Source organism: Tursiops truncatus, chromosome 12, assembly GCF_011762595.2.
Source record: "Tursiops truncatus isolate mTurTru1 chromosome 12, mTurTru1.mat.Y, whole genome shotgun sequence".
Taxonomy (NCBI): Eukaryota; Metazoa; Chordata; class Mammalia; order Artiodactyla; family Delphinidae; genus Tursiops; species Tursiops truncatus.
In genome coordinates this window covers 48,290,312-48,314,983 of record NC_047045.1, presented here as the reverse complement: position 1 = coordinate 48,314,983, position 24,672 = coordinate 48,290,312, and the positions used below count along the sequence as shown (strand labels likewise).

Sequence of the window (24,672 nt, the reverse complement as noted above, 5' to 3'; positions counted from 1 at the left end):
TCTTCATATCTCCGTGATGAACTTGCTGGTGAGAAGCCACATTTGCCCATCTGTGAAAGATCCAAAAAGTTTAACAGATGCTTTCAGTCAAAGAATAGACTTCAGAGAAGGAAATCAATGAGTCCATGAAGCACTTGTTCTCAGAGAATAGGACAGATAAGCCTAAAATAAAACCTAAAGAAGGTATGGCCATCAAAATGATCGTTTTAGATGTCAGCGATTAACCTTTGGTCACCCTGCTTTGGATCACAATTGATCTTAACTCCAAATTTTCACGTGACTGGTAGTAGCACTTTTCTAAGTCTTTATCTGCCAACCCAAATACATCAGCCTAGTTTTATACCCCACTTAGTGGAACTAAAAATGATGAAAGCTAAATGGTCTTCCGAGAGAGAGCTTAGATTAAAAAAAAAAAAAAAAAAACACTGACTCTATTAGTTTAATAATACTCATCAGCATAGAATCCTGATTTGTTTTTAAAAATTACTTAAAGACATTTTGGAGTAGTTTTCTCTGCATTGTTCACTGGGTTTAGATAGAAATGCCTACCCTTCTAAGCCCAGTTCAAATGTCACCCATGAACCTCTCCCAGTCTTCCTCCTTTTTGCTGTGTTAGCATCTTGGATAAGCCTAAATGGGTGTACTTATTACATTATATTGCAATTATTTGTTGCCAGTCTCTCTCTCTCTGCTAGTGATTTAGACCAAGACAACCTATCAAAAGCAATTTAACTTCATAAATTGGACAAATATAAGGCCGGTCAGCACTATAGTTTGGTCCAAAATTAATATCCTCAGTCACTGTTGCCGAGTTTGATCACTTTGTTATAGAATAGTGTTGTTCTACAACAATTTGTGGGTCCAGAATTTAAGCATTTTTGTCAGTTATTTCAAAATTGGGAGCAGAGATTTTCTCATTTTGCTAAATTATTTTTTTCAGCTAGTTTTTGCTACTCTGTGTTATTTGTAAAAGTTGAAACAACCAAAATATCTAATTTGGGAGGTTGGTTGAAACAAATGTCTAGTACTAGGTGACAAATTGGAACAACTTTGAAGTCCAAAATTGATTGCTAGAAAACAATATTTAAGATATATTTTCCTTTTTATAGAAAATATCATAATGATGCCTATTCATCTTTGACTCTAGCTCATAGTATATAATAAGCATCTAGTAAATGAGTATGTGCTATAGACTGAATGTTTGTGCCCTCCAAATTCATATGTTGAAACCTAATTCCCAATGTGATGGTATTTGGAGGTAGAGCTTTGGGAGGTGATTAGGTCATAAGGGTGGAGCCCTCATGAATAGGGTCAGTGTCCTTATTAGAAGAGATCCCAGACCCCAGAGAGCTTCCTCATCCCTTCCACCAAGGGAGGACACAGCAATGAGACAGACATCTGTGAACCAGGAAGAGGGCCTTCATAAGACATCAAATCTGCAGCATCTTGATCTTGGACTTTCCAGCCTCCGGAACTCTCAGAAACAAATGTTTGTTGTTTATAAGCCACTCGGTCTATGGTATTCTGTTATAGCAGCCCAAAGGGACTAACAGTGTAAATGTAATTTTGTTTTTTCTCCTTCTGATATCGATAGGTGGCACCCACTCTTTCAGGTATTCAACAAATGTATATATTGAGAGATCTTTCTTTGTCAAAGATTTTGCATGAGTCCATTAGTTCATATTTGATTCTACTGACCTGAGATGCTATTTTTCAAAATGGGAAATAAACATTGTTTCTCTCAGTGTATTTCTCCAATTCCCAGCTCCCCCCATTCCCTACTCCTTCTCCCCAAATGTTAAGCAGAAGTCCATAAACCATATGCTGGAACAAAGTTATCCCTCTCAGAAGTTATCTTCCGCCCCACTGTAAGAATTTCATTTAGACAGCACTCCTGAGGGCTCTCCATGTCAGAGCTGTATATTAACCACTACAGGCAAGGAGAGAAAAAAAAGAATTAGCAAGCTCATAAATTGTTCTTGAGTGGTTATCTGCTTCCACAATTACACAGGACAGTGTGATTGCAACAGGCATTCTTTTTAACTGATCCTGTCAACGTGTGGACTGGTGTCATTTCCAGTGTATAATGCAGAAGATGTGAAATCTAATTTGGTATATTAATGAACATTAGTGGTCTATAATCAGTTTATAACAAGAAATCAGTTTAAAAAACAAGCAATTGACTTGCTTAAAATGTAATTAATAAAATCACTAATTCAGGTCAGAATCAAATTGTTTTCGGCAGGACCTTTGTCGGAGTTACAGTAAGGTGCAAGCCCATCAGAGTACTATGGAGAAGTGGTTTTCTCACACAATGAAAAGGACTCCACGTACAGTAGACTCCGCAGAGTACATGTCCCACAAAGATTGGTGAGTGGGTGTGCTGTGATTTTTTAAAAAGATTTATTAGAATGAAATAAGAATAAAGAGGCAGTTTGGATTATAAGAATGTAAAGGTCATATTTTAAAGCAATTTCCATAAAAGAAAGTATTCGCTGCAACATCAACCAAAAGTTTTAGTGCTGAATTTTTAAATGGCCAATGCAAATAATAATAATAGCAACAATAATATCAACATTCTCATATTTGGCTTTTTATGACATATCTTTTCATACATTATTTCATTTATTCATTCTAATAGAGAAAATGTCACATACATATGTGTATGTGTGTAGTGTGTGTACCTGCTTCAATATAAACAGCAAATTTGGGCACATTTCTAGAGAGCACACCAAAGAACATAAACACAAGAAGCTTCTGGCATGGTGTCAGATGAGGGATTGTTGACCTAGAAGTCTATGACTGGGGCCTGTGAGTGTGCAGGGTTCCTCACTGTCCGAAAAGCCTTCCGTAAGCCGAAATGGAAGAAGCAGTTACCTTAGGACACATCTTGCTAACGGATGCACAAAATAAATTGAGAGAGAGCCCAGATGCTCACAGACACAGTTCAAAGCTATGGTGCCTGGATGCTGAGATGCTGAGCGTAGTTCCTGGGGAAGGAGCTTGGTGATGACATCGTCGCTGCTCAAGGTGTGAGCTGCCTCTATGACGGCTCACTGCAAGACACATGCTGAACACTATTTTCACTTTTTGCCTTTTATGTAAAATCGAAAATCCTCCTTGGATTTCTTTTGGTGAGCAAAAACAAGTACTAATGTCGGTCTTTGGTAAAGTGGCATAAAGTGAACTTTCGAAAAGTGAACTTTCAAAAATCAGGGTATACCTCTATGTGCATTTTTCAGGAAGGAGGATCTAAAACTTTAACCAGACTCCCAAAGTGGGAGGAAGAGAGTCTGTAACCTGAAAAAGATTGGAAACCACTGTTGTAGCTAGATGCTACAGTTAGCAAGTTAAACACTGTAGCTCAGTTAACCTAGGAGTTCTCCAAATGTAGGTTCATTGCACCATTTAGATCTAGAGAATTCTGCTAAAACTGCTCATTTTCTTCTGTGATCCCAGTTAACATGGTGAAGAAGTTGAGCCTCTTTTTTATTCATTTGGCAGATTTTATTAGAATACAAAGGAAGAGACGCACATGTGAAAAAGATGTTGCTACTGTGTGTGGCACCCTGTGTATTTTCTGCTAGGCCAGGCAATCTGGGGCGGGAGGCAGACTGCGTCCTGGTGAGCTATACACTTTGGGAAGCCAAGCAGATTCTCTCAAATCGCCAGGATGCTGGTTTTAAAAACTGTTTTATTTATTTGTTAGGTCATCAAAAAGTGACAGTCTCAATCCTGAGACACACTTCTGTTACAAAGCAACTCATGAACAGAAAATGTATATCCATTGGGAGCAAAACTAAATCACCCAGAATTAACTGAAACATTGCCACACTCGTTCCAACTACTGAGATTAGCCGCAGATATCAGCTTCTCGCAATGGGAAATCATACAGAGGTGATTTATTTTCATTAAGTCTATTTTCTAAATGCTGTTCCTGAGCACATGTATCGGTTGCCTGTATGTCATCAGCCAGGACCTGATTTGGGCTTGTGTTCTGATTTTCCTCATCATAATATTTCCCCCAATACTCTGTTTTACAGTTATATGTGCAATCGATCCCTATATAGGAATTTATGTTGAAATAGATACCACAAGCTAGGAAATGCTAAATTAATTCCATTACTCTCTTTTGTGGGGAAGAAAATGCTTGTTGTTGACCAAATACCAGCCTAACTGGCAGCTCTCTGACTGGGTTAATATGTTCCAGAATGGTGTTCCTAGTAGTTGGAGTGTTCCTTAAAACATTAATTCTGGGTCTATCCTAGAAACACTAGGACAGTGAGCCAGTAAGTATGAGAATAAATACGCATGTTCCCTTTCACCAAGAATCCAAACCACGTGTAACTTTCTATTACCAAGCCACTGAGATTAGGAAGAAAATTGTCCTTAATGCCAACATAAACAAGGTCAGCTAGTAACAGGAATTAAAACAAGAAAAACAAAACAGAAACCAGAACCACAAGCATAACAAGTAAAAGGACGGGGTAAATGGAGTTCAGGGGAGAATCTGTTCTGAGGAAACAGATTATGAAATGAGCAGTGAAAGGTCTGCATCCTTCAAGCCAGTGGACCCCAATTGACCCAATTCTGCCCTCACATTATAGAGTTCTTCACAGTGTCTCCATCTCCAGACCCTAATTAAAAACAAAAATGACAAAACCACTGCAGCAACATACCCTCTGGGGCTCAGCTGCCTTTCTGCCTGGAGAGCAGCCACGCAGGTAATAACCTGGTGCCACTGCTCCACTGGCTTCTCCTCGCATCCTCTCAGGCCCTGTGCTGCCCTGGTACCTCCAGCTCATGCCTTACAAGCCCCAGCTCTTTCTATCCATCATTTCCTAGAGAGCAAATCCTTCTAGCAAGGCTGGGAGCCAATTCTGGATTTGACAGGTGTCTGACTTGGAGAGATCTCAAGCTTGTGTCTCGAGCGCTCAGCATGGGCCCAACAGCTTGTGTTGCTTTCAAGGAGGGCTCATTCAGGACCTTCCTGAGTACCACAGAGCTTGGTGCCCTGTGACCTGGCGCGTGCCACCTCATCCGAATGCCAGCACACCTGTCAACCAGGAAAAACAAGACAAGGCCCTGTGTTCACGGACGTTAACTCTGGTATCCCTGCTGTGAGGGAGCAGCTGTCTGATGGGGAAATCTAATTACCAGGCATCTCTTGAGCAGCCGCTGATGTGCTCTCCACCTGGACAGGCTGTGGGTTCTGAGACGGGAGAGCAAGACGACCAGCTTTAGAGTCTGAATCCAGCTCTGTCTCTTGCTAGAGCCAGGCTAGGGTGACCTTTCATTAAATTGATTCCTCAGCTATTGATTCAGTGCCTGCCACCTGCCAGTCATGATTCCAGGTGCTTCAGAGACAGCAGTGGACAAACAGGCCACTTATATTCTAGCAGAAGACAATAAATGTCATAAATAAGGAAACTATATCAATGTTAGAAGATGAGAAGTACAGGAAAATATAGAAGTGGGACAAGGTGAGACAATCACAAGAGCCGGGGATGGTACCTGCTGTACACGTTGCAGTAGGAAGATCAGGTGGTCAGGGTGGACCACCGTGGAGAATGGGAGATTGGCAGAAAGGCATGAAGGATAGGAAGAATTAGGCAGGGAGTTATTTGGGTCATCCAGGGGAAGAGTGTGCCGGGCAGAGAGACTGGCTAGAGCAAAGGATTTAAGACACGATGGGGCATGGAGGTCAAGGAACAGCGAGGAGACGGCAGGAGTGGAGTGGGTGAGGGCATGAGTGAGAGGAGAGGATGCAGGGGCGGGGAGAGGGGGGCGTGGGGACCACTGTCAGGAACAAGCCCCCGTCTCGGCTCTCAGCTCCCCCTGGGTACCATGGATATAAGATGCCTTCTGCGAGGGGCTGTGAGAACATGATAATAGGCGTGAAAGGATCTGCGGAGCACAAAGTAGAGCCTCCGTAAAGATCAGAAAAATTGGGCTTCCCTGGTGGCGCAGTGGTTGAGAGTCCGCCTGCCGATGCAGGGGACGCGGGTTCGTGCCCCGGTCCGGGAAGATCCCACATGCCGCGGAGCGGCTGGGCCCGTGAGCCATGGCCGCTGAGCCTGCGCGTCCGGAGCCTGTGCTCCGCAACGGGAGAAACCACAACAGTGAGAGGCCCGCGTACCGCAAAAAAAAAAAAAAGAGATCAGAAAAATTTCCCTCCACCTCTTTAACCTCAGATGGCATAACTAGTGCAAATGAGTCCAAAATCAGGGCTGGGAAATGGAAGCTGTGTCCCACGACAGAGTAGCAGAGGGCAAACATTTTAAAGCAAGGTGTCTTTTTTACAACAAATTTGAGCCTTTTCACCCCCCTCCGTACCCACTCCCCAGCCAGCAGTCCAAGCTCTTGGCCACCAAAGCCCCCGCTGGAGACCCAGGGTCGAGGGAGAGAGTCAGAGATGCAGGAACGTTTTTGTTTTACATCTTTATTGGAGTATAATTGCTTTACAATGGTGTGTTAGTTTCTGCTGTACAGCAAAGTGAATTAGCTATAGGTATACATATATCCTCATATCCCCTCCCTCTTGCGTCTCCCTCCCTCCCACCCTCCCTGTCCCACCCCTCTAGGTGGTCACAAAGCACTGAGCTGATCTCCCTGTGCTATGTGGCTGCTTCCCACTAGCTATCTATTTTACATTTGGTACTGTATATATGTCCATGCCACTCTCTCACTTCATCCCAACTTCCCCTTCTCCCCGCTGTGTCCTCAAGTCTGTTCTCTAGGTCAGATGCAGGAACTTTTGTTCACAAGGGGGTCCCCTTCCCCAGCCTGATCTCCCGTCCTCCATCCCACTTCCATGCCTTTGGGGTCCTATCCTGCAGTACAGTGTCATGTGGACCTCCTTGGGGTGTGCCACTGGGTGCAACTAAGAGTCCCCCATTTCACTGAAGAGCAAAACATGTGTGGACCAGCAGGTTCTTGGGAAGGAGGGGGACTGAAGAAGGGACAGCAAACAACTGGGGGGGGCCTTTCCAGAAGAGAAATGCTTGGTGCCAGGGGGTCTGGAGGGCTGCTCCTCTCTGGTGCCTCCTGGGGGTGGGAGAAGCTAGTTGCCACTTCTCTGGCTGGGGTTTCACCTCCCTCTCTCATTGCCAGTAAGAGGTAGTAAAATGCTGACATGAAAAGAGAGCAATCCCCCCATTCCTACCTTGGAGGTGCAGGTGCTTGGATGGATGTCCACTACAGCCAGACTTCCCAAAACCAGACCATTTCTTGCAGCAAATACCTCTTTCCTTCACGCAGACCTCCCTTCCCAGGGACGAGGCCAACACAGTGAAGTGCTGTGGGTTCCTTGCCAGCAGGACCATAGGCTGTGGTTTCCTTTCTAGCCCTGACCTGACAGCCTGGAAGGAGGAGAGAAAATGACAAGTGACAAGAAGGGGCAGGAGCCCTCGTGGCCGCCCTAGGATCTGTCCCACTGGTGTGTGATTGAGTTCCAGGAATTGTTCACCCTAGTTGTCTGCCAGCAGCTATCTCATTCCTCTTCCTCTACCAAGAACGAGCTCTCCCTCCCTGTTCCACACGGGTCACAGCTAAAAGAGTTGGGTCTTAGGTCAGAGACACAATACCTGAATCCCAGCAAAAGCTCGCCCTTGTCTATGTTTACTAAGATGGGGCTTCAAAAAGAAAAATTAGGCAGGGACTCTGGCCTCAATGCTTTCTTAAATGAGCTGGGGAGAACAAAACTGGCACAAGAGACCAGGGTGAGCTTTGGAAGAAAGCATACAATTAATGTGTGATAAGCAATGATCAAAAAGGAGGAGAGCCAGGAGACCTGGAAGATTCTATGGAAGACGAAGAATCTAAGAATAAGGCCAACAGGGCAACCAGACTGAGGATGGGATGTGAAGGACGAGTACAAAACAAATTGCATAAGCGGGGTGAGGCCAGGCTAAGTAGGATGTTGAAAGCAGGGGGAAAAGTTTAAAATTCTCCATTGAGAAATTCTCCATTAAGAAATGCGGGGTCACTGCAGGTTTCATGCATGAGGCTTATGCTGCTGAGGAAAGGGCAGCTGCACATCCCACGTGAAGCCCCCTCCAGACAGCACATCACACGCTCAGTTCATCACCAGGAACAAATGCTGCCCTTGTGCCGGTGAGTGGGCAGCCGCAGACAACGTTCTTCTTGAGTGGATCAGATCTCTGGGGAAGCTCCTCGACCCCGAGACTCTATTTCTGGCAGCCAAAGAAGGCTGCCAGGACATGGGAAGTTCTGCATATGAAAATAATGTCAGCTGCCTCTGGAGGGGAGGCTGGAAGCAAAATCGCTCTGAAAACTCACAGATGGCAAGCACAGACTGCACTGCTTTGGCATCCTCCATTTTTGTGCTTTTATTCTGCATTTCCAGGTTCCGACCACAGTGGCCCGGGAAATATTTCATCACAGACAGAGCGCCGGGTTGGGTAGAGGGAGGGGGGCAGTGAGGAGGGGCTCCGGGGTCCCTTACTCCTTGAAAGAATCCTCTCCTTAGGCTGTTGCCAAAGCCTCACCTACCAGCAACAGATGGTGGCCAGGACTCCCACAGCTGACCCCTCACCCTCCGTGTCGTGTCCTCTGTCACTTCTAAATCCACCCACGAAGGAAGGAGCTCTCTCTTCCTCCTTTTCCATCTGGCAAGGGCTTCCCTCGGGTCAGGGCTTCTTCGTTCCCTACTCGGTCATCACAGCTTAGCTGGAGGCTGGGTTGTGGGGAGGATGGTTGCTGCCGTGAATAGAACCACTGCTTGTATGAAAAATACATCCTCTTTCTCTCTCTCTCAATGTTATCCATGGTTGAGAGCGTTGACATCTTCTTCCAGAGAATAGTTGGGGCACACGTACTCTGCGCTCCACAGCAAGTGCTATATGCTTGTGTGGTTAGTCCGTGTGGTTGCTGAACCCCAATAACTCTCGGTGCCTTCACCCAGCTCCGGTCCACCCATCTTCACCAGCGCTCTGGGAGACCACGTGCTACACAACAAGGCAAGAGCCAACTCTGCAGAGAACCTCTGAAAAAAGTCAGATGTAAAGAACCCATCTGCCCACTTAGCAGCCTCTCAGCTCTAAGCTGGTTTTGTTGCCAGTCAAATCGTTGCCAAACCACAGGCCTCTGTGTCTCCTGGTACTAAAGTACAGACTGAACCATGGCTTCCTCATTATGCAACTTGGCTAAATGTCAGAGAATTAGAGGAGCTCCGGTCAGGCAGGTCAGCCCCACTGGGAGTGCGTTGGCAAGGGGGGCATCTATGAAGGCAGCAGCTGGCCTGGCCTGGTCACGGAGGTGGTGAACATTTGGAGGATGCCGGGCCTGTTTGGAGGTCAATGATCTCAAGGAGACCTGCTCCAGGCTCCTACAAGTGGAGCTCCAGCCAGTGCTGAGATTGGCTCTTGGAAAAGATTGCTGGCGCTCGACCGAGCAACACACGCTGAGGCAAAGGTTAGGCTGGGAGAAGTTCCCAGCTCTAGTTATGAGATACATTCTCGGGCTTTTAAAAGACAAACCCCAGGTCTTGGCTTCCCTGCCTCTGAATACGATGTCTCACTCGGCCTAACTCTATGCCCACCTACCATTAAAGGTAGGGAGGTGAGATGCTCAGCCCGAGGGGCTGGATCCCACCAATACATTCCTGAGTTATAGGGATTGTTCCCCTGGTACCTAGTCTTTCACAGATACGTGGTGTTGTGCTCTGTACCACGATATTCCAGAGTAGTTTCGCTCAACATCACAGAGTGTTGGCCGTATTAACCGCCTTGTAAAAATATATTGGCGAGGGCTGCTGGCCATGTGATATTTTTTCTTAAACCACAGTGTTTTGGCTACAGTGAAGTGTATATCACTTGTTTAAAATTCGTGCCATTAATTAATAAATGTCAGCTTTAATCCTGCCTGTCATCTATTTCGAGACCAAGTGTTCCTTTTGTTCTAAAACCAGAAATCCCAAGAATGAAGTATATGGCTATGGACTTGGGCAGGTTGACAGTTACCTGCAGCCTCCCTCTACCACCTTTCCTACCCTGCCCTTGCCTCTGTGCTCACCTCATACCTGGGATATGCAGCTTTCAAACACATGACTCCAGTTCCCCTGACGTTCTAAGGATTTCCTTTCTTCTGGAACAGCCAATCTCTCAGGGAACCATCACCCATACAATGTCTAAAGGCAGAGGTGGGCACTTGGCATCCTAACCCCCTTGACCCTCTTCCGAGCCACATGACCATCTTGAGGGCCATCCTGTGCCATTAGCTGTGGCTTATTATGGCGTCCACTAAGCCTCTATCCCCGTGGATAGAGGAGATCACAGGCCAGCAGCTGTAGGGATCTACACAGGAACCTCCCCAGTGCAGAGCTGAGGGCCAGGACCAGCTCTGTGTCTTCAGCCTCATGGCAATTTCTATTCAGCCCAGTTTAAAATCTACTGGATCCACTTAGGTCTTAGCCACGAAAAGGCTCCCTCTGGACAGTCAAGGCAAGCTGTCTCTCCTGCTCTGGAGACTGGCATTCTTTATGTAATGTGTTGGGCTAAAGTACACCCATCCCCTCTTCTAATGAGACCTGCTGCCACACACTGTGTGTATAGAATCAGCGTGTCCTTGAGTTTGTATTAGAGTCCAGTGCAGTCTTCAGAGGGTTACAAGGGGCATAAGCTCAGGAAGTTGGTTAGGTCAGTAGGTTTTCAGGGTGACTGAAGGCTACCATAAAAATGCACTTACCTTTATCCTTTCCACCTAAAGAGTACGCTCCTGAGTGGACTCCATCAATCTCAGCTTTTTCAAAACCCTTCTTTGGGTGTCAGGGAAATGTCCAGGGCATTTTTCAGACAGCCCAGGTGGGGTGGGGAAGGGGCGGGGGGCATTGTAAACCTGGCTGAGGTAATGATGCAATTCAGTAGGTAGTCACAAGGCTAGAGGAGAAGGAATTATTGGGTCTCTATCTTTAATAAAGAACCGTCAGCAAACTAATAGCTGGTAACAATGTTTTCCTTTACCCAAAGGCACTAATGAAAGGCAAAAAGGACCAGTGTTCACTCAAATATACTGCCCTGAACAACTTGGGAGAAAAAAGATTTTTAGAAATTGATTCTAAGCACACAATCAGAAATGCGAACAGAAATTTATATTCGATTTTCACTGCACTGTTATTTATAATAGTGAAAAATCAAAACTGACCTACATTAGGATAAGAGAAATAGCTAAATAAAATGAAGGCACATCGGGCTTCCCTGGTGGTGCAGTGGTTGAGAGACCGCTTGCCGATGCAGGGGACACGGGTTCGTGCCCCGGTCCAGGAGGATCCCACATGCCGCGGAGCGGCTGGGCCCGTGAGCCATGGCCGCTGAGCCTGTGCGTCCAGAGCCTGTGCTCCGCAACGGGAGAGACCACAACAGTGAGAGGCCCACGTACCGCCAAAAAAGAAAAAAGAAAGCACATCAAGAAGTCAGAATATTGTATCGCCATTAAAAAGGATGCTAACCAAAAAGATTTAACACTGTAGGAAAATATTTATGATTAAAAAAAGCAGAATAAAAAATTATGTGTGTGTATAGGCTACCAAACGTAAAATAGATAGCTAGTGGGAAGCAGCCACATAGCACAGGGAGATCAGCTCGGTGCTTTGTAACCACCTAGAGCGGTGGGATAGGGAGGGTGGGAGGGAGACACAAGAGGGAGGGGATATGGGGGTATATGTATATGTATAGCTGAGTCACTTTGTTATACAGCAGAAACCAACACACCATTGTAAAGCAATTATACCCCAATAAGGATGTTAAAAAAAATTTATGTGTGCAGTATGAGTAAGGCTATATTAACTGTTCTTAATTTTATGTGGGAAGGTTCTGTGTCATTTTTATTGTCTGTGTTTTCTAGATTTTTGGTCAGGGACATGTATTACTTGTATAATCAGAAAAACCCAAAGACAGGATTAGAGATTTTAAATGGATAAGAGAGTCATTTTACATAGGATATATTAAATGTGTCTCAAAATAGTTAACTCCCTTACTGCATGAAAATACGATTTAATTTCCACATACAATTCATTAATGGAATCAATATTTATTAATACCTACAATTTGCTGAATAATTTATTTGTTCATGCAACAAATATTTATTGGAGACTGAGCAGGGGATACAGAAAATAGCAAAATGTATTCCCTGCCCTCTTGGAGCTAAGAATCTGCTTGGAATTACTGATACTGAGATACAAGACAAAACAAAAACAAAAATCTCCCCTCAGGCAACTCCAGAATCCAGAGAGAGAGACAGACAAGTTCATAGAAGATGTTGATACCTAGCATAGGATTAATACTCTCTTGAGGGTACATGTGGTGCAGTATAAGCAGATGTCCCAAGAAAGAAGGAAAGAAAGCATAATCGGCCACTGGTCAGGAGCCCAGTCCTCAGCCCAAATGCAGGTAAACTCCTCATGTTTTCTTTTCCTCTTTGGGCTTATATTAGCTCCCTAACTGTTTTGTTATCCCTCCGACTAAAGGGGTTTCAACTGTGTCCAAAAAGACAACTTTAAAAAGAGTCCATTTTCGGGCTTTCCTCGTGGTGCAGTGGTTGAGAGTCCGCCTGCCAATGCAGGGGACACAGGTTCGTGCCCCAGTCCGGGAAGATCCCACATGCCGCGGAGTGGCTGGGCCCGTGAGCCATGGCCGCTGAGCCTGCGCGTCCGGAGCCTGTGCTCCACAATGGGAGAGGCCACAACAGTGAGAGGCCCGCGTACCGCAAAAAAAAAAAAAAAAAAAAAAAAAAAAAAGAGTCCATTTTCAATTGAAAGCAATCAAAAAAAATATCCGAGTTCTCCATGTCCATACCCAACCCACTGCCATGCAGAGGGGTCTGCCACTGCCACAGATTGAATGTTTTAGTTCCCCTCAAAATACATGTGTTGAAATCCTGTGGTGGTAAAAGGAGGTGGGGGCCTTTGAGAGGTGCTTAAGTCATGAGGGTGGAACATTCATGAATGGGATTAGTGCCCTTTATAAAAGAGACCCCAGAGAGCTCCCTCCTCCTTTCAACCATGTGAAGACTCAGCAAAACAGCCGTCTATGAACCAGGAAGCAGGCCCTCACCGGACACCAGATCTGCTGGCACCTAGATCTTGGACTTCACAGCCTCCAGAACTGTGAGAAGTAAATTCTGTTGTTTACAAGTCACCCAGTCTATGGTACTCTGTTATAGGGGCCCAAGTAAAAAAAGGCAGTACTCAGTAGACAGACACCTACGTTTGTTAGGAACACTGAGGAAACCTTGGCTTGACAACAATGCCAGAAAGCCTAGAGCCAAGGCAAAGCTGGAGAAGGGGCCACTTTGGTCTTCAGCCTCCCTCTTTACACTTATTAAACAGCTTCTAAATGTCTCAGTGACCCATGGATGCAATCCTACATTTACATAGCACTTTACATAGGAGAGCCTCCTAGGGGTAAGAATCCCAGAGAGCCGAAATGGGACACTAGTTTCGTATAATTAGCAGCAGGGGACCATTGCCCCTGCCCAGGTCTGTTTGCACAAAAGGATGTCTACAAGCAGTTGTTCTTGTTTTGTGGCCCTTATTTTGTGTGCTGTTCCTGGTACTGTTACTGGGAGGGTGACTGGAGGAAACATGGAGATGCAGGGAAGCAGAGGAGAGCAGTAAGTGAAAGATAAGGGGTTAAGATCGACAGGGGTGGGGCAGAAGTTATGGGAAAGTGAGATACTAATGAGATACTAATGAAAATGCGACCTCAGTGCGCCACATGCTGATGGGGCTAAGGACATTCAAGTTCCACACGTCATCTCTTAAAAGACCTACTCTTCTCTCTGATCATAAAAGTCGTATAACTGATTGTTAACCCTTGAACTTTCAAGAATCTCAGTCATATTTAAAGCTTAATTACAGGAACTTCCCTGGCGGTCCAGTGGTTAGGACTCTGAGCTTCCACTGCAGGGGGCATGGGTTTGACCCTGGTCAGGGAACTAAGGTCCCACATGCCATGCAGCCAAAAAAAATAAAATATATAATAAAATAAATAACTAAAGCTTCATTACGGAAACTGGGTAGCCCAGCCCAGCCCACCCCCCAAGATGTTTTTCCTAACTTAGTCTTGACTTTCTGCTATTGTATGTAATATCCTTGTTCCTGGTTCCTTGATTTTATTTTACCAATATTTTCTCGTATCATACCTGTGGTCAGCAGATAAAAATCTTGCTTGGTGGAAAGCTGAGTATTTATCAACAAATACATGAAAATGTGATCTTCAGCAATAGTCCTGGGAAATAGTTATCCCCATGCCGGGTGTTGGTTTTCCAAATGCGGAAACTAAGGTGAAGATGTGTCAAGTTGTGTACTGTTGTGTTACCTTGAGTATTTGCATGTTGAAAGAGGGTGGTGCTTTAAGAAAGACGTGAATTACGGAGTGGAATTTCTAACATGAGTAGGGGAGAGCTTTGCCTTTTTCATATACCAATAAGCATAGTTCTGTCAAGTGATGTCATGCTCTTCTTACGGAAATATAGCTCAATGATTAAAAAAAGATGGGAAAAGAATTATCAGGTGATGTAGAAAGTACTGTTTGGCCTCCAAGGGGACACAGACAGGAGGACCAGGTACAGAATGAAAAGAGAAAGGGGTGAGGGAAAGCTGAGCAGCTTCAAATGAAAAATTAAATTAATTTTAAAATCTAATTTAAAGCAAAATAGAGCAGCAGATGTGGAGGGAGTTTAAACTCCTCCTTGGATTGTATATTCCCTAAACTTTCCTGTTCTTTCATTCAGCTTGAACATCATCCTACTTATACCAAATAGCAAAACTGGATTAATTAAGAAATAAAATACTCCAGACAGTTCATTTCTAGGGATTGTTTGTACACTGCATGTATGAGAGGAAGAGAATGCTTGCAATTTTAATTTCTCCAGAAAGAAAGACCACCGACACTTTCTACCTGAAACTTTTAAAGCATGTTTCCTGTGAGAACATCCTAATGATCTTTAAGGTCAAGAATCGAGTATTAGTAAAATACATATTTATTTCTGCAGTCCATTTCTTCTTTCAACACATACGTATTGTTGAATAGCTTCTGTGAGTCACAAGCTGTGTGAGCTTCTGTGCTGTGTTTTAGAGACAATTCGAATGCCAAGATACAAAATCACGTCACAGGTCAGACCGGTCAAGACTTCTGAGTAGTTGTCATCAGCAAGACAGGTCATACCAAGAAATGAGAGAATAAAACTGCTTCTATGGTGCTGTTACAGGACAAGTGTAAAATAAGGCAGCCACTGAGGAGCCCCGCTAGGAATCTTGTGCTTTTCATGAGGTGAACTTCCACTCCCTAGAGATGTGTGACTAGCAAGTCAGGATGCGCCATCCTCCCCCTCAGCGCTGCTGATTTGTCTCCTGCAGGCCACGGGCCTGACACCTGCCAGAATACCTCACAATTTAATCAGGGATGTTTTCTGGTTCCACCCTCACCTTGTGTAAAGTCATTCTTTATACACTGGGCTTTCTAATTAGTGAAAGCTCTGTTGAAGGTGTTTGAATGTTTTAAAAATCCGAACAACAGCTTTTGTATATTCCTTTCTGTACGTGTTTAAGCATCACAATAAAATGCATGTTCTAGTAACCAAGCAGGAGAGACCAGCTGGGAATATTTGTGTGCAAAGGAACTAGTGTTAGAAAAGGTGAGGAATCTCACTAGCCGACAGCAACAGCAATAAAACTAACATTGATTGAATGCTTACTAGGTGCCAACCACTGGGTTAGTGCATCCACGCTGTGTTAGTTTTGGGGGGCTGCCATAACAAAGTACCACAAACTGGGTGACTTAACAGAAATTTATCATCTCACAGCTCTGGAGCCTAGAAGTTTGAGATCACGGTCTCAGCAGGGTTGGTTCCTGCCCTGGGCTGTGAGGAAGAATCTTTTCATGCCTCTCTCCTAGCTCCTGGCGGTTTGTTGACGATCTTTGGCATTCCTTGACTTTTAGGTGCATCACCCCCATCTCTTCCTTCATCTTCACATGCTGTTCTCCCATCGTGAGTGTCTTTCTGGGTCCAAATTTCCTCTTTTTGTAAGAATACCAGTTGTTTTGGATTCAGGCCCACCCTAATGACCTCGTCTTATTTTGACCATCTGCAAAGTCCCTATTACTAAATAAGGTCACCTTTGCAGGTCCTGGGGATTAGACCTTCAGCATCTTTGGGGGGAACACAGTTCAACCCACAATATGGGTATTGTCTCATTCAATGTTGTAACGGCTGTGATTGTCGCCATTATTACACACTGGGACTCTGAGGCTTGGAAATGGAAGAACCGAGGTTTGAATCCAGACTATTTGCCTCAAAAGATCGTGCTCTTCATCACCACATGGGGTCTCCAGAGGAGGTGAGGCACTCTCCTGACCTTTCAGCCACTTGACTGTAGGTTACGCTCTGTGATCATCCAGTCTAGTCACAGGAATGCTAGCTAGGGATGGTTGAGCACCTTCTATGCACATTTGCCTTCTCATTTAATCCCGCCAAACAACTCTGGAAGTCAAATACTCTTTACCCCAGTTCACAGATAAGCAAATTAAAGGTCAAAGAAGGGCTTCCCTGGTGGCGCAGTGGTTGAGAGTCTGCCTGCCAATGCAGGGGACACGGGTTCGAGCCCTGGTCTGGGGAGATCCCACATGCCGCGGAGCAACCGGGCCCGTGGGCCACAGCTATGGAGCCTGCGCGTCTGGAGCCTGTGCTCCGCAACAAGAGGCCGCGATAGTGAGAGGCCCGCGTACCGCCATGAAGAGTGGCCCCCGCTTGCCGCAACTAGAGAAAGCCCTCGCACAGAAACGAAGACCCAACACAGCCAAAAATAAATGGATGAATAAATAACTTTATTAAAAAAAAAAGGTCAAAGAAGCTGAGAATATTTGGCAAAGGTCGCAAAGTAAAGGTTGAGCCAGGATTCAGCCCGTTCTCCTCCCCACCTAGATCCTGAAGTATCTCTCCCCAGTTTTTTGCTGTCTTTGACAGAGAGCTCAGAGAACGTTACGCTCTCATTCAGTCACATTAAAAAATAAGAAGTCCAAGTAAATCTCACCAGTGCTGTTTTTAAAAGCGTGCACAAAACAAATCTCAATTCCTAAGAGTTTGAATCAGCAGAGAAGATACAGGAAAATGGCCAATGTTTGTATGATTACTTGGGCAACCTTGCCTGTGTTTTATGAATATGTAATGACTAATCAGCCAGGGCGGCCGAGGGAGTTTTCTAGATGTGGGCAGTTTTCATTTGTGCATGTTTGCCCAGCTATGTGTGTAGACTTTCTAACTATTTAGCATAACCATGAAACAAAACAAAAGGAGAAAGCATTTCACTCACGCTTAGGTAAGGAATTTTAATCTTTCTTATATCTCTGTGTGTGTATTTCTGGGTTCATAGCAACTGACAGACTATTTAGAAGAGAAATGTATTGAGTGCAAAGAGAAGAGAGCCTTGGGCCGTGGGGATATGTGCTGAAGCAGGACAGTTGACGTTTGGCAAGTGTCAAACACCAATAGCCATTGATTAGGAGGAGTCCTTGGCAAAACAATATTAAGATTTTCTGGAGGTTGTTGACCAACCACCTGTTTTCAGTTTTCTGACATTCACAGAAACAGAGAAGCACAGATCCTGACTCCCTGGAGCTTTGCAGTTTGCCAGCTCTGTGAGAGCATTGCCGGCTTTACAGCGCCATCGTGTGGCCACTTCTCAGTCCTTTCCAAAATTCAGCTAGAGCCAAGCCTGGCAGGGAGACTGACTGATAGACAACCATGTTGGGCTCGTGAGAATAGGGCTGGCTAGTCCTCTATCTGATACAGGCAGCAATAGTGTGTGTGCTGGGGGAGGGGAAAGTCAGGGCTGAGAAGATCCCTGGAGACAGAGCAGGGGTGGGACAAGAGAGTCCAAGCAGCTGGACTTGGCCATGTAGACAGCCAGCAGAGGAGAGGAAATCTACCCACTGGGAGTCATGATATTTGCTGCCTCAGTCAGGATTGGAACCTGGAAGAAACTTAAGCTTCAAGAGAAGGAGGAGGAAGTAGCAGTGGTGATGGTAATGGTGGTGGTAGTTATAATGGTGGTGGTGGTAATGCTGGTGGTAGTGGTGGTGGTGGTGGTAATAGTGGTGGTGGTGGTAATGGTGGTGATGGTGGTAGTGGTGGTGGTGGTGGTGATAATGGTGGTGGTTATGGTGGTGGTAATGGTGGTGGTGGTGGTGGTAGTGGTGGTGATGGTGGTAGTGGTGGTGGTGGTAATGGTGATGGTGGTGGTGGTGGTGGTGATAATGGTGGTGGTAATGGTGGTGGTGGTGGTGGTGGTAGGGTGGCCCATTTTGTGGGCATCTGGGGGAAGCAAGAGACATGAAACAGAGCCTGCCACTGTTCCACAGGGTGTCTTAGTTCCTCTAATTAGAGTTTGGGGACCTTGCCCTATCCTGGTGAAAAACTATATTTGATTTCCTAGAAATGCAATGGCCGTGATTTGGAAAGGGCAGAGCTGCTGCAAATGCAGGGCTGGGGTGTCAGATACCTGGGCTTGAAGTCTAACTGTAAAGCCTCAAGCACATTTTTAGCCTCTCTAAGTTCAGTTTCTTCATTGTACATTAGGGTGTTTGCTTCATGGAGCCGTTGTGGGGATTCAGGGAGACGATACAGAAAAGATTTAGCATAATGCCCAGCATATTATATGTCACTCTTACTGTTACTATTACTGTTATTAATATTATCCTTTTGGACTAGGGCACCAGTGTGTAGCTCCTCCTCATAGCTGGTCCTCGAAACATCCACACTTATCTGTGGACAGGAATCATGGCCATAATATACAGAAGGTAGATGTCTTTTTTTTTTTTTTTTTTGTGGTACGCAGGCCTCTCACTGTTGTGGCCTCTCCTGTTGTGGAGCACAGGCTCCGGACGTGCAGGCTCAGCGGCCATGGCTCACGGGCCCAGCCGCTCCACGGCATGTGGGATCCTCCTGGACTGGGGCACGAACCCACGTCCCCTGCATCAGCAGGCGGACTCTCAACCCCTGCGCCACCAGGGAAGCCCTGGATGTCTTTTTGATAAGACTTGCAGACTACTAAAATAAAAAGCCACAGGATCTAGTCAATGCAGCTGTTGGGCCTTTCATGTTAAAAATTCCAGTCAGTAAGTCAGAGAACCTAAGTATATCCATCAACTTTTGATTTGCATTTTTTATATTACCTGTCCTTTCCCAACCCCTTGGTTCTCTGTGATAATATTTTTTCTCCTGACACTCACTGTATCAGTCAGAGTCCCAGCAGGAATCAGATGGTACCCAGAGGAGGAATGGAAGAGACTCTTCCGTAGAGCTCTTTACGGAGGTGTACCTGTACTTTCATGTACCTGTAACACAGTATATCTGGTCATCCAATCCCCAAATGCCAAGCCAACTCTGGGCTCTATACTTACTTCCTTACCCCTTGACCTTTCTACATAAGGTCAGATGCGCAACCCCAGTCAATCATGCCCTGTTTCCGAGTTGCCGTTTCTAACGCTCTATAAAGCTGGCTGTTTCTTAAATTCCCTAGGGAAGAATGCGCCACTGTTTGTGAGGCACTGTCCTCCCCTCCCAGTCCATGGACTGCTTCCCCTTGAATATAGGACATCAAACTCATGACTAAAATGTTTTAGCTTTGTCATTAGAAGGAAGCTGTGGCTGCAACTCTGGGAGCTCCAAAGCCAGCAGGGACCACCCCACTCTGCCCCAACAGGAGCTGCAGGTTTAGTGGAGGAATTCAGCCATGAGCCAGCAGCGAGGGAGCAGAGAGAAGACCTACCATGAATAGACTCTCCACCTGCCTGTCGTCCCCTGCCAGTGCCTCCCAGAGGCTGAGCCCAGTTGGAAGCCAGAGGGCAAGGGGAGCACTGGACATGTCATCCTTAGAGGTCAGCAGAAGAGTGTGGGGAATGGATGGAGAAGGCCAGATGCAGAGGGACCAACACATTCACATAACATTATGATGCTTATCCATCCATGCTGTCCCTTTGAGCCCTTTAAACTCTCGAAAGAAGGGGTTGTAAATCTCAAATGAATCAGACCATAAATGTGTATGTCAATGACACAAGCACAAGTGAAGGAAGGCGCAGACAAAATAGAGGCATGTACCACCCATCTGGAGCGCCCACCGAGACAGCGCCCCCTGCAGGCCAGGGGTCACCGCACTGGAGCTTCCAGCAGCTCAGCCCTCAGCTCCCAACCAGGAAACAGCAGTGAGGCCATCTCTTAGCTGGTGGGCCACAGCTCTGCTGTCAGGGAGCGTGACTTTGGAGGTGAAGGGAATAGTCCGTGGAACGGACCCCTATGCCTCCCTTCTTCACCACAAGCCAGCAAGATCAGGAAGCAGAGCAATGAAAATCGCTCTCCTGCTAACAAATGGAGGATGCGTTCCCCGAGTCTTCCAAGAGAAGAATGCAGCAAGGTAAGTCTCAGGGGCAGATGCCCAGCACCTGGGCCAGGCTGCCTGAAGCAGCAGTTTGGGGTAAGAGTGTGTGCTGGCCTGCAAGGCGAGGCCAGCACTGTCAGAGGGTGGGCTCCCTCCCCCTGGAGGAAGGCAGGTGACCCTCCTTCTTTGAAGGCTTCCATCGGGTACAAGCCCCAGGCAGGTGGAAGCAATATCTTCTGGAGTGAGGAAACCAGCCCTTCCAATCTGGCTGTGCCTTCTCAGAGCAAAGCCAACCTAACAATCGTGTTAGCAGAACAAGCTCCCTCCATGCCTCCCTACCCCTAACCCTGACCCTCCATATCTCTCCCTCCTTTTTAAATTGTGGCAAAATACACGTAAAATGTATCATATAATCGTTGTTACGTGTCTAGTTCAGCAGTGTTGAGTGCATTTACGTTGTTGTAAACCAGTCTCCAGAACTCTATCCATCTTGCAAAACTGAACTCTATACCCATTAAACAATTCCCTACTGCTTCCTCTCCTCAGCCGCTCTACTTTCTGTCTCTAGGGATCCGACTACTCTAGATCCCCTCATATAAGTGGGATCAGACAGTATTTGTCTTTCTCTGACTGGCTTATTTCTGTTAGCAAAATGTCCCCCAGGTTCATCCATGTCATAGCACGAGTCAGAATTCCCTTCCATTCTAAGGCTGAATAATATTCCACTGTATATATATTCCACATTTTGTTTATCCATTCATCCATCGATGGACATTACGGTTGCTTTCACCTTTTAGCCATTGTGAATAACGCTGCTATAAATCCGGGTGTACAAATATCTCTTCGAGACCCTGCTTTCAATAATTTTTAAGTGTATACTCAGAAATGAAATTTCTACACATCTCTTCTTTAGTCACCTCCATGTCAACTGTCTTCAGAGGTCATGGTGGGGGAAGAGCCTAGGATTTGAAGTCACAGCTCTGGGTTTTAAGTCTCCATACTGATCTCCTACCAGCTATAGAATGTTGGGTAAGTTTCTTACCATATCTGAAACCTGGGTTTTTCTTTCATACAGTTGGAAATAGATCACCCACAGTATTGGTTTTTTAGGGATGGCGTAACAAAGTACTGCAAACTAGATGCCTTAAAACCGCAGAAATGTATCCTTTCACAATTTTGGAGGCTAAAAGTCCAAAATCAAGGTATCAGCAAGTTTGGTTCCTTCTTGGCAGCTCAGAGGGAGAATCTGTTCCATGCCCGTCCTCTAGCTTCTGGTGGTTGCTGGCAATACTGGCATCCTTGGCTTTCAGCTGCAACCATTGTCACATGGCTCCATCGTCACATGGCTGTCTTGCCTTGTGTATCTGTCTTCACATGGCATTCTTTCCTCTATGTGTGTCTAAATTTCCCCCATTTTACAAGGACACCAGGCACTGGAATAGGGCCCATTCTAATCCAGTATGACTTCATCTTAAGTTGATTACATCTGCAAAGACCCTATTTCTAAATAAGGTCCCATTCACGGGTACTGGGGTTAGGACTTCAACATTACTTTCAGGAAGACATAATTCAACCCACAGTAGCTGCCCTCCAGGATCTCTGTGAGCATTAAATGCATTTTGTAAATGCTGGAGCGTCACACTGGATGGGAGTAAAGATCACGTCTAAGCTGACATTTAGCTTGTGTGCCTTCTGACTGCAAGGACTTCCTTCTCCCTTTGCTGCTGGCTCTGGAGTGTTAAGTCCATTCTTGCTTATTGAGCGCCCCTGTGGTTCTAACTGGGACTGCATTTGCTGTGTGTTGTTAAATGTTCAATGCCATTTTCATCCCCGGGAGAAGGGAGAACATTAAGCATGCACTTCAATAGATCAAGTCAGCTCCTTACACTCTCTATTTTTTGTTGCTTTTGGTGTCTGAAGAATGCCCCCTCTGCTGCTCTGCATTACCCACCTTGTCCCAGAGGACAGGCAGAAATGTTGTGCCTGGACGCTGTTGGGAAGTGAAACCATCAGGGCTGCAAGGTCATTGCATCCTTCCCTGACTTATTCAATTGTCGCCACCTCCTTAAATACCGCACCCCAGAGAGGCCTGGGCTGCCTAGCTGATGTATTGTCTTCAGATGTTTGTCCACGTCCTCCACAATGTTCTTCAAGCTGGGACACACAAAACAGATTTACTGAGAGTGGGAACAGAAATGATTCACTCTCAGTACTTTAACTATATTACTGCTAAATGGCTTACTTACCCCTGAACGCTGTTCTCTAGAGGAATAACCATTTTCCAACATATGAAAATCAGCACTTCTAGAAGAAGTAAAATTAAGGGATGATTATTTGTGTTTAAAAAGGATTTGTTATGTGATTCCTTAAATGAGACTATAATAACCATAATAATAATATAAGATTTCACTTAAAATTTTTCTGAGCTCATCTACTGAAAAACAAACAAACAAAAAAGGTGTTACTGATTATCACATTGACTCTTCCAGACATACAACTCTGGGGCCCTGAGATGGGCTTTTAAAGGAGTTCAGCTGATCTCCCCCATTCAACAGCTCAGCAGCCCTACAACCAGGACGCTAGCTGGGACCGGTGCCTACCCTGCACCTGACTGTCGAAACTGCAGGCAGCCAGCAGAAGTGACAGACATGTTGACACAAATTTCTCAGATGCCTGGACAGAGCCACCTGGTGATTTATTTACAGAGGCAGCTTTGCTTTAATAGCAACACTAGGGCAATTTGACTAGGCAGGTTGCTAAACCCTAAGGCAAAGTCAGAGTTTAAACGCGTGGTTTCTTTATGCTCTCTGTTTGTAGTTTTAATGAGCTATGGCTTTCTAGTGAAAGAATAAAAAAGAGCAATTCCTCATAGGAACAAATCCAAGCAGGAGATCAGAGACACAAACAGCCACATTCTCCTCTGGCCCTGACACCTATGCGAGGCCATGTGAAATAGCCCTGGATTGCACACATCTAGACAGACGGAACATCAGGGTAGCTTATCTCCAGTTGTAAAAGCCTGCTTAATGCTACTAATAGTGTAAGTAATTTTGCTGGGAAGCCTGGGGAGGAGTCTTCCATTTCTTACCTAGTGAATCAATTCTAGCTTTCATAGAAAACACCTGGGCTGTAGCCCACAATGAAGTACTACATGGAAATCCTAGCAGGGTTTTGATGCCAGGGTTTTGAAAGGGAAAGAGAGGCCCTTCCTCACCTCCCTTTCACCCACTTTCCTGCTTGGAGTGTGGGAAAGGGGACGCAGAGGCAGCGTCTGTTCTTCAGCCGGTGCCCTTGAGAGCCGAGACTGCCTTGCGGGGAACTGAGACCAGCGAGCCAGGGTGCAGGCATTGTGTCGCCAGCCACTGAAAGGTGTGGATGAGATGATGCTGATTACAAGGACTGAAGGAAAGCGGAGAGCAGGTTTGGAAAATGGCTGAGAACGGAAGAAAGAAGTGCCCTGTGACTCTAGGAAAGTGGATCGTGCAGATTGGGTGCCTCTGTGCATTTGTCCTTCAAAGATGAGGCCCGTCCCGCCTGAAGTTCATCTGGCCGCTTCTTCCAGTGGCTTCTCAGAGGCCGGGGAAAATGGAGAATCGTTTTCGCCGAAGAAGCAAATCTGACCTGAGGACCCATGAGCGTGGTGTATGGCAGGCAATAAAGACACGGGGCCAGAAAGTTTATTGTCCTGCCCCCTTTCTCAGCGCAGCTTTCCACGTCAGCTCCTGTCCCTGTCACACCAGGGGCAGCTCACGGGGGCAGAGTGCACTCTTTTCCTCCCGGATAACAGCCTTGACTTTTGCAACGCTCTAGTATCCATCCTCCCTCTCAAGCCCATTTTCATCCACGTATTTGAAGCCACACTCCACGGCCTGGCCCTCTCACTCACAGGGGCTGGAGGTCCAAACCAAATGTGCCCGTCCCTGCAAAGTGCAGCCAAGGACCCGCCAGGCGCTGCGGCAGCCCCAGGCCTCACTCCCACCTCACACTATGTGTGCATCTGAAGGGGGTGGGTTTTCACTTGCTGTTACTGAGTTGGCAGTTTCTAACCTAGAATCAGAAAACCCTAGTCATTTTCTTGAAGGAAAAAAGAGGACTTGAACTTAACCTTTATTAACTTAACCCTTTATTTCCTTTTCAGAGCTGCTCATCTAGAGCAGCCATGGGAAAGATGTACAAAACTGAAGCCTGGTCCCTGATGATAAAATGCCAATAAATTTAGTTTTAAAGGGGTCACTAAAAATCCCCAGTGGTGTTTTTCTTATCCCTTAATAACAGCATTG

General features: G+C 45.8%; 1 long non-coding RNA gene across 1 annotated transcript in view; it reads left to right on the top strand.

The window, feature by feature from the left end:
- Window positions 1–24,070, top strand: part of LOC117314491 (uncharacterized) — a 29,701-nt gene extending 5,631 nt beyond the window's left edge. The window contains exons 3-6 of the long non-coding RNA XR_004529241.2: window positions 2,246–2,370; window positions 3,710–3,897; window positions 19,641–20,428; window positions 21,306–24,070. This is a non-coding gene — a long non-coding RNA (uncharacterized lncRNA). The remainder of the gene's footprint in view (window positions 1–2,245; window positions 2,371–3,709; window positions 3,898–19,640; window positions 20,429–21,305) is intronic.
- The last annotated feature ends 602 nt before the right edge of the window (window positions 24,071–24,672 follow it).